Below are 11,129 nucleotides of genomic sequence, written 5' to 3'. Positions count from 1 at the left end.
GGAGATCAAGATGTCGCGCCGGTGACAATGGTGATCATGACGGTGCTTCGGAGATGGAGATCGCAACCACAAGATGATGATGGCCATATCATATCACTTATATTGATTGCATGTGATGTTTATCTTTTTATGAATCTTATCTTGCTTTGATTGACGGTAGCATTATAATATGATCTCTCACTAAATTATCAAGGTATAAGTGTTCTCCTGGAGTATGCATCATTGCGAAAGTTCTTCGTGCTGAGACACCAGGTGATGATCGGGTGTGATAGGCTCTACGTTCAAATACAACGGGTGCAAAATAGTTGCACACGCGAAATACTCAGGTTAAACTTGACGAGCCTAGCATATAACAGATATGGCCTCGGAACACGGAGACCGAAAGGTCGAGCGTGAATCATATAGTAGATATGATCAACATAGTGATGTTCACCACTGAAACTACTCCATCTCATGTGATGATCAGACATGGTTTTGTTGATATGGATCACGTGATCACTTATATGATTAGATGGATGTCTATCTAAGTGGGAGTTCTTTAATAATTTGATTAACTGAACTTTAATTTATCATGAACTTAGTCCTGGTAGTATTAGCATATCTATGTTGTAGATCAATAGCTCGCGATGTTGCTCCCCGTTTATTATTTATATATTCCTAGAGAAAACTAAGTTGAAAGATGTTAGTAGCAATAATGCGGATTGGATCCGTGATCTAAGGTTTATCCTCATTGCTGCACAGAAGAATTATGTCCTTGATGCACCGCTAGGTGACAAACCTATTGCAGGAGTAGATGCAGATGTTATGAACGTTTGGCTAGCTCAATATGATGACTACTTGATAGTTTAGTGCACCATGCTTAAAATGCTTAGAATCGGGACATCAAAGACGTTTTGAACATCATGGACCATATGAGATGTTCTAGGAGTTGAAGTTAATATTTCAAGCAAATACCCAAGTTGAGAGATATGAAGTCTCCAAGAAATTCTATAGCTAAAAGATGGAGGAGAATAGCTCAAGCAGTGAGCATGTGCTCAGATTGTCTGGGTACTACAATCGCTTGAATCAAGTGGGAGTTAATCTTCCAGATAAAATAGTGATTGATAGAATTCTCTAGTCACCATCACCAAGTTAGTAGAACTTCGTGATGAACTATAATATGCAAGGGATAACGGAAACAATTCCCAAGCTCTTCGTGATGCTCAAATCAACGAAGGTAGAAATCAGGAAAAGCATCAAGTGTTGATGGTAAACAAAACCACTAGTTTCAAATAAAGGGGCAAAGGGAAGAAAGGGGAACTTCAATAAGAACGACAAGCAAGTTGTTGCTCAAGTGAAAAAACTCAAGTCTGGACCTAAGCCAGAAACTGAGTGCTTCTACTGCAAAGGGACTGGTCACTGGAAGCGGAACTACCCCAAGTAATTGGCGGATAAGAAGGATAGCAAAGTGAACATAGGTATATTTGATATACATGTTATTGATGTGTACTTTACTAGTGTTTATAGCAACCCCTCAGTATTTGATACTAGTTCAGTTGCTAAGAATAGTAACTCGAAACTGGAGTTGCAGAATGAACAGAGACTAGTTAAGGGTGAAGTGACGATGTGTATTGGAAAGGGTTCCAAGATTGATATGATCATCATCGCACACTCCCTATACTTTCAGGATTAGTGTTAAACTTAAAATAAATGTTATTTAGTGTTTGCGTTGAGCATGAATATGATTGGATCATGTTTATTGCAATACAGTTATTCATGTAAGTTAGAGAATCATTGTTGTTCTGTTTACATGAATAAAACCTTCTATGGTCATACACGCAATGAAAATGGTTTGTTGGATCTCGATCGTGGTGATACACATTTTCATAATATTGAAGCCAAAAGATGCAAAGTTAATAATGATAGTGCAACTTATTTGTGGCACTTCCGTTTAGGTCATATTGGTGTAAAGGGCATGAAGAAAATCCATGTTGATGGGATTTTGGAGTCACTTGATTATGAATCAGTTGATGCTTGCGAACCATGCCTCATGGGCAAGATGACTAAGACTCCGTTCTCCGGAACAATGGAACGAGCAACAGATTTTTTGGAAATCATACATATTGATGTATGTGGTCCGATGAATATTGAGGCTCGCGGCAGGTATCATTATTTTCTGATCTTCACAGATGATTTGAGCAGATATGAGTATATCTACTTGATGAAACACAAATCTGAAACATTTGAAAAGTTCAAAGAATTTTAGAGTGAAGTGGAGAATCATCGTAACAAAAATAAAAGTTTCTACGATATGATCGCAGAAGTAAAATATTTGAGTTACGAGTTTGGCCTTCAGTTAAAACAATGTGAAATAGTTTCACTACTCACGCCACCTGGACCACCATAGTGTAATGGTGTGTCCGAACGTCATAACCGTACTTTATTAGATATGGTGCGATCTATGATGTCTCTTACCGACTTACCACTATCGTTTTGGGGTTATGCATTAGAGATAGCTACATTCACGTTAAATAGGGCACCATCTAAATCCGTGTGATACGACACCGTATGAACTATGGTTTGGCAAGAAACCTAAGCTATCGTTTCTTAAAGTTTGAGGTTGCAATGCTTATGTAAAAAAGTTTCAACCTGATAAGCTCAGACCCAAATTGGAGAAGTGCGTCTTCATAGGATACCCAAAAGAAAATGTTGGGTACACCTTCTATCATAGATCCGAAGGCAAGATATTCATTGCTGAGATTGGATGCTTTCTAGAGAAGGAGTTTCTATCAAAAGAAGTGAGTGGGAGGAAAGTAGAACTTGATGAGGTAACTGTACCTTCTCCCTTATTGGAAAGTAGTTCATCACAGAAATCTGTTCCTGTGACTACTACACCAATTAGTGAGGAAGCTAATGATGATGATCATCTAACTTCAGATCAAGTTACTACCGAACCTCGTAGGCAAACCAGAGTGAGATCCGCACCAGAGTGGTACGGTAATCCTATTTTGGAGGTCATGTTACTTGACCATGACGAACCTACGAACTATGAGGAAGCGATGATGAGCCCAGATTCCACGAAATGGCTAGAGGCCATGAAATCTGAGATGAGATACATGTATGAGAACAAAGTATGGACTTTGATTGACTTGCCCAATGATCGGCAAGCCATTGAGATTAAATGGATCTTCAAGAGGAAGACGAACGCTGATAGTAGTGTTACTATCTACAAAGCTAGAATTGTCTCAAAAGGTTTTCGACAAGTTCAAGGTGTTGCCGACGTTGAGAGTTTCTCACTCGTATCTATGCTTAAGTCTGTCCGAATCATGTTAGCAATTGCCGCATTTTATGCAAATGGATAAACAAAACTGCATTCCTTAATGGATTTATTAAAGAAGAGTTGTATATGATGCAACCAGAAGGTTTTGTCAATCCTAAAGGTGCTAACAAAACATAGAAGCTCCAGCGATCCATCTATGGACTGGTGCAAGCATCTCGGAGTTGGAATATACGCTTTGATAAGTTGATTAAAGCATATAGTTTTATATAGACTTGCGGTGAAGCCTGTATTTACAAGAAAGTGATTGGGAGCACTACAACATTTCTGATAAGTATATGTGATTGACATATTGTTGATCGGAGATAATGTAGAATTATTCTACAAAGCATAAAGGAATGTTTGAAAGGAGTTTTTCAAAGAAAGACCTCGGTGAAGCTGCTTACATATTGAGCATCAAGATCTATAGAGATATATCAAGACGCTTAATAAGTTTTTCAACGAGTACATACCTTGACAAGATTTTGAAGTAGTTCAAAATGGAACTGTCAAAGAAAGAGTTATTGCCTATGTTACAAGGTGTGAAACTGAGTAAGACTCAAAGCCCGACCATGGCAGAAGATAGAAAGAGAATGAAAGTCATTCCCTATGCCTTGGCCATAGGTTCTATAAAATATGCCATGCTATGTACCAGATCTATTGTATACCCTACACTGTTTTTGGCAAGGGAGTACAATAGTGACCTAGGAGTAGATCACTAGACAGCGGAAAAAACTATCCTTAGTGAAATAAGGATATGTTTCTCGATTATGGAAGTGACAAAAAGGTTCGTCGTAAAACATTACGTCGATGCAAATTTTGACACTGATCCAGATGACTCTAAGTCTCAATCTGGATACATATTGAAAGCGGGAGCAATTAGCTAGAGTAGCTCCATGCAGAGCATTGTTGACATAGAAATTTGCAAAATACATACAGATCTGAATGTTGCAGACCCATTGACTAAACTTCTCTCACAAGCAAAACATGATCACACCTTAGTACTCTTTGGGTGTTAATCACATAGCGATGTGAACTAGATTATTGACTCTAGAAAACCCTTTGTGTGTTGGTCACATGACGAACTGAACTATGGGTGTTAATCACATGGTGATGTGAACTATTGATATTAAATCACATGGCGATGTGATCTAGATTATTGACTCTAGTGCAAGTGGGAGACTGAAGGAAATATGCCCTAGAGACAATAATAAAGTTATTATTTATTTCCTTATTTCATGATAAATGTTTATTATTCATGCTAGAATTGTATTAACCGGAAACATAATACATGTGTGAATACATAGACAAACAGAGTGTCACTCGTATGCCTCTACTTAACTAGCTCGTTGACCAAAGATGGTTAAGTTTCCTAACCATAGACATGAGTTGACATTTGATTAACGGGATCACATCATTAGTAGAATGATGTGATTGACTTGACCCATTACATTAGCTTAGCACTTGATCGTTTAGTTTGTTGCTTTTGCTTTATTCATGACTTATACATGTTCCTATGACTATGAGATTATGCAACTCCCGTTTACCGGAGGAACACTTTGTGTGCTACCAAACGTCACAACGTAACTGGGTGATTATAAAGGTGCTCTATAGGTGTCTCCGAAGGTACTTGTTGGGATGGCGTATTTCGAGATTAGGATTTGTCACTCCGATTGTCGGAGAGGTATCTCTGGGCCCACTCGGTAATACACATCACTATAAGACTTGTAAGCATTGCAACTAATGAGTTAGTTGCGAGATGATGTATTACGGAACGAGTAAAGAGACTTGCCGGTAACGAGATTGAACTAGGTATTGAGATACCGACGTTCGAATCTCGGGCAAGTAACATACCGATGACAAAGGGAACAACGTATATTGTTATGCGGTCTGACCGATAAAGATCTTCGTATAATATCTAGGAGCCAATATGGGCATCCAGGTCCCACTATTGGTTATTGACCAGAGAGGTGTCTCGGTCATGTCTATATAGTTCTCGAACCCGTAGGGTCCGCACGCTTAACGTTCGTTGACGATATAATACTATGAGTTATGTATGTTGGTAACCGAATGTTGTTTAGAGTTCCGGATAAGATCACGAACATGACGAGGAACTCCAGAATGGTCCGGAGATAAAGTTTGATATATGGGATAGTAGTGTTTGGTCTCCGGAAGGGTTCCAGAATTCACCGGAAGGGGTTACGGATGTTTCCCGAAATGTTTGGGTACGAGAACACTTTAGTTGGGCCAAAGGGGAAAGCCCACAAGGTTTTTGGAAAGCGCAAAAGGAAGTTTTGTGGAGTCCAGGGGCCAGACGCCAGGGTCCCTGGCGTTTGGGTCCAGACGCCAGGAACCCTGGCGTCTGGGTCCAGACGCCGGGAACCCTATCGTCTGGCCCTAGAGTCTGAGAAGGACTCTTGCCTTTCAGGTGAAACCAACTTTGTGGAGGCTTTTACTCCAAGTTTCGACCCCAAGGCTCAACATATAAATAGAGGGGTAGGGCTAGCACCCAAGACATCAAGAAACACCAAGCCGTGTGCCGGCTACCCCGTCCCCTCTAGTTTATCCTCCATCATAGTTTTCGTAGTGCTTAGGCGAAGCCCTGTGGAGATTGTTCTTCACCAACACCGTCACCACGCCGTCGTGCTGTCGGAACTCATCTACTACTTTTCCCCTCTTGCTGGATCGAGAAGGCGAGGACGTCACGGAGCTGAACGTGTGCAAAAGTCGGAGGTGCCGTGCTTTCGGTACTTGGATCAGTCCGATCGTGAAGACGTACGATTACATCAACCGCGTTGATATAACACTTCTGCGAACGGTCTACGAGGGTACGTAGACAACACTCTGCCCTCTCGTTGCTATGCATCACCATGATCCTGTGTGTGCATAGGAATTTTTTTTAAATTACTACGTTCCCCAACATAGGCATCATGTCCAAGACAAGTAGACTGACTCCTGCCTGCATCTACTACTATTACTCCACACATCGACCGCTATCCAGCATGCATCTAGAGTATTAAGTTCATAAGAATAGAGTAACGCCTTAAGCAAGACGACATGATGTAGAGGGATAAAATCATGCAATATGACAAAAAACCCCATCTTGTTGTCCTCGATGGCAACAATACAATACATGCCTTGCTGCCCCTACTGTCACTGGGAAAGGACACCGCAAGATTGAACCCAAAGCTAAGCACTTCTCCCATTGCAAGAAAGATCAATCTAGTAGGCCAAACCAAACTGGTAATTCAAAGAGACTAGTAAAGATAACCAATCATACATAAAAGAATTCATTAAAGATTCAAATATTGTTCATAGATAAACTTGATCATAAACCCACAATTCATCGGTCTCAACAAACACACCGCAAAAGAAGATTACATCGAATAGATCTCCACAAGATAGGGGGAGAACTTTGTATTGAGATCCAAAAAGAGAGAAGAAGCCATCTAGCTAATAACTATAGACCCGAAGGTCTGAGGTACACTACTCACACTTCATCGAAGAGTCTATGGTGTTGATGTAGAAGCCCTCCGTGATCGATGCCCCCTCCAGTGGAGCTCCGGAATAGGCCCCAAGATGGGATCTCGTGGATACAGAAAGTTACAACAGTGGAATTAGGGGTTTGGCTTCGTATCTGATCGTTTGGGGGTACATAGGTATATATAGGAGGAAGAAGTACGTCGGTGGAGCAACAAGGGGCCCATGAGGGTGGAGGGCGCGCCTGGGGGGGGATAGGCCGCCCCTCTACCTCATGGCTTCCCTGTTGGTTGCTTGACGTAGGGTCCAAGTCTCCTGGATCATGTTCGGTGAGAAAATCACGTCCCCGAAGGTTTCATTCCGTTTGGATTCCGCTTGATATTCCTTTTCTTCGAAACCCTAAAATAGGCAAAAAACAACAATTCTGGGTTGGGCCTCCGGTTAATAGGTTAGTCCCAAAAATAATATAAAAGTGGATAATAAAGCCCAATAATGTCCAAAATAGTAGATAATATATCATGGAGCAATCAAAATTTATAGATACGTTGGAGACGTATCAAGCATCCCCAAGCTTAATTCCTGCTCGTCCTCGAGTAGGTAAATGATAAAAACAGAATTTTTGATGTGGAATGCTACTTGGCATATTTTTAATGTAATTCTTCTTAATTGTGGTATGAATATTCAGATCCAAAAGATTCAAGACAAAAGTTTAATATTGATATAAAAATAATAATACTTCAAGCATACTAACTAAGCAATTATGTCTTCTCAAAACAACATGGCCAAAGAAAGTTATCCCTAAAAAATCATATAGTCTGGCTATGCTCTATCTTCACCACACAAAGTATTTAAATCATGCACAACCCCGATGACAAGCCAAGCAATTGTTTCAGACTTTTGACATTCTTAAACTTTTTCAATCTTCACGCAATACATGAGCGTGAGCCATGGACATAGCACTTTAGGTGGAATAGAATGGTAGTTGTGGAGGAGACAAAAGGAGAAGATAGTCTCACATCAACTAGGCGTATCAACGGGCAATGGAGATGCCCATCAATAGATATCAATGTGAGTGAGTAGGGATTGCCATGCAAAGGATGCACTAGAGATATAAGTATATGAAAGCTCAAAAAAAGAAACTAAGTGGGTGTGCATCCAACTCGCTTGCTCATGAAGACCTATGGAATTTTGAGAAGCCCATCATTGGAATATACAAGCCAAGTTATATAATGAAATATTCCCACTAGTATATATGAAAGTGACAACATAGGAGACTCTCTATCATGAAGATCATGGTGCTACTTTGAAGCACAAGTGTGGTAAAAAGATAGTAGCATTGTCCCTTCTCTCTTTTTCTCTAATTTTTTTGGGCCTTTTTTTATGGCCTCTTTTTTGGGCTTCTTTGGCCTCTTTTTATTTTATTTTATTTTTTGTCCAGAGTCTCATCCCGACTTGTGGGGGAATTATAGTCTCCATCATCCTTTCCTCACTTGGGACAATGCTCTAATAATGATTATCATCACACTTTTATTTTCTTACAACTCAAGAATTACAAGTCGATACTTAGAACAAAATATGACTTTATGTGAATGCCTCCGGCGGTGTACCGGGATATGCAATGAATCAAGAGTGACATGTATGAAAGAATTATGGACGGTGGCTTTCCCACAAATACGATGTCAACTACATGATCATGCAAAGAAATATGACGATGATGGAGTGTGTCACAATAAACGGAACGGTGGAAAGTTGCATGGAAATATATCTCGGAATGGCTATGGAAATGCCATGATAGGTAGGTATGGTGGCTGTTTTGAGGAAGGTATATGGTGGGTGTATGATACCGGTGAAAGGTGCGCGGTATTAGAGAGGCTAGCAATGATGGAAGGGTGAGAGTGCGTATAATCCATGGACTCAACATTAGTCATAAAGAACTCATATACTTATTGCAAAAATCTACAACTTATCAAAGCAAAGTATTACGCGCATGCTCCTATGGGGATAGATTGGTAGGAAAAGACCATCGCTCGTCCCCAACCGCCACTCATAAGGAAGACAATCAATAAATAAATCATGCTCCGACTTCATCACATAATGGTTCACCATATGTGCATGCTACGGGAATCACAAACTTTAACACAAGTATTTCTCAAATTCACAACTACTCAACTAGCATGACTCTAATATCACCATCTCCATATCTCAAAACAATTATCAAGCAAGAAACTTCTCATAGTATTGAACACACTCATAAGAGAATTTTATTATTAATATTGTATACCTAGCATATAGGATTATTTAAGAAAATTTCCATGCTATTCAAGGCTCTCAAAATAATCTAAGTGAAGCATGAGAGATTAATAGTTTCTATAAAACAAATCCACCATCGTGCTCTAAAATATATAAGTGAAGCACTAGAGCAAAACTATATAACTCAAATGATATAAGTGAAGCACATAGAGTATTCTATTAATTTCTGAATCATGTGTGTGTAGCGACCCGACCTCAGATGGTCAAGTCTCTGTGGTTCAATGTCATCCCTGGATCGGTAATGCTGACACACACAGTACTCGAGGATTTATAGCAGAGTAGCAATCACACACTTATTACATCGAAAAGTCTCAAGAGAGAACTTATTACAATAATATGGCTTAAGGCCATCTAATGCGATAACAGCAGAAGGCTTGGAAGATAAAGTGAGTCCATCAACTCCAACGGCATAGCTGAGCTGCACGGCAACGACCTAACGAACCTTACTCCTCGTCTGAAAAGTCTGCAACATAATACGTTGCAGCCCGAGAACGGGTCAGCACATGGAATATGCTGGCAAAGTAGCACAGTAGAGCAAGAATAGAATAATGCTATCACTACATGCATATTTGGCTGGTGGAAAGCTCTATGGTTATATTTTTGCGTAAAGCTAATTTTTCCCTACAACAAAGGAATATATTTTAAGTTAACTCTCATGGTAGTTGAAAAATATTGAGAAGGTAACCCCAACTCAATCCCAAATTAAAGTAGTTAACAACCCAACAATATTAATTAAGAGTGATGAGATACATGTGATAACTCAAGTACTAGATACTCAAGATTGTCCATAACCGGGGACACGGCTAACCATGATTAGATTTCACACTCTGCAGAGGTTTGCGCACTTTTCCCCACATGACTCGATCGCCTCCGTTGGATTTCTCGCACTATATGATTTTTGAGAAACGGATGACCGAGACACTATCTTTCAGAAACATTAACTCGTTACTCCGGGTAGACCATACCAAACCTACCAAACCCACTACCTGCTGATATACCTCTTAAAGAGCTTCACGTAACTTACTCAACTATGCTAGAGCCCATAATAGCTTGTGGCTGCACACCGAAGTTTCTAGCATGAATCATCTCAGTTCCCTTTAAGCCTGGGTGGCGGTCCATAGGAAGATCACACAGGTACCCCGGGATTTCCAAAAAAAACAGACAACACTGGTACCCCGGGAACACACAGGTACCCCGGGATTCCCCAGGTGCCTCAGTCCACCCAGATGTTAATTTAAGTTGCCACCTTAAGTTGAACCATTAATTAACAATCTCACATCTGTCGTGGATTTCACTCAAACCCAAACCACGTCTACGAGCATAGCATAGTAATATGAGCAACGCGTAGAAGTAACTCCCAAGGGTTTGATAGTAACAAGGCAATAGGTTTGTGACGCCCGGATACTTAAGCTACAGTAAACCTCTGTTAATGATGCCACGTCACCACAATTACTGTTGCTAATCTCGCATTAGTTCGAAACTGATTCAAATTCAAATTTTGAATCTAAGTCAAACAATAAAAGTTTTCAAACATTAAAATAAAAATCTTCGGTTTGTACTAAATATTACATAGATAATTATGGTGTAGAGGATACAATTTTATAAAATGCATAAATATTTTAACTTGAATTAAAACATAAGAGAAAATAAATAAAAGAAAGAAAATACAAAAGAGAAAAACAAACAAAAAAAAGGAAAAGAAACCCCTCGGGGCTCCGGCCCAGCAGGCCACCGGCCCAACTGGGCCACGACCTACCAGGCCGGCCCAGCTCCCCCCTGGCCCAACCGTCCACACCTTATCCCCTCACCCCCTGCAAACCCTAACCACCCACACCCCCACTCGCTCTCTCCCCTTTCCCCCGATCCAGTTCTGGATCGGGATCGGGCCGACACCCCGCGCCCCCCCACGACGCCGGCGCCCCGTCCCCATCGCCAATCCCGTCGCTCGTCACCTCACCGTCCCCGGAGGCTGCCACTCGCCGCCCGAACACCGACGCTGCCCGATCCCGTCGCCCTCGGTGCCCGACGCCGCACTTCGCCCGAC

Source organism: Triticum aestivum, chromosome 3A (genome assembly GCF_018294505.1).
Source record: "Triticum aestivum cultivar Chinese Spring chromosome 3A, IWGSC CS RefSeq v2.1, whole genome shotgun sequence".
NCBI lineage: Eukaryota > Viridiplantae > Streptophyta > Magnoliopsida > Poales > Poaceae > Triticum > Triticum aestivum.
Note: the sequence above shows the minus strand (reverse complement) of the source record.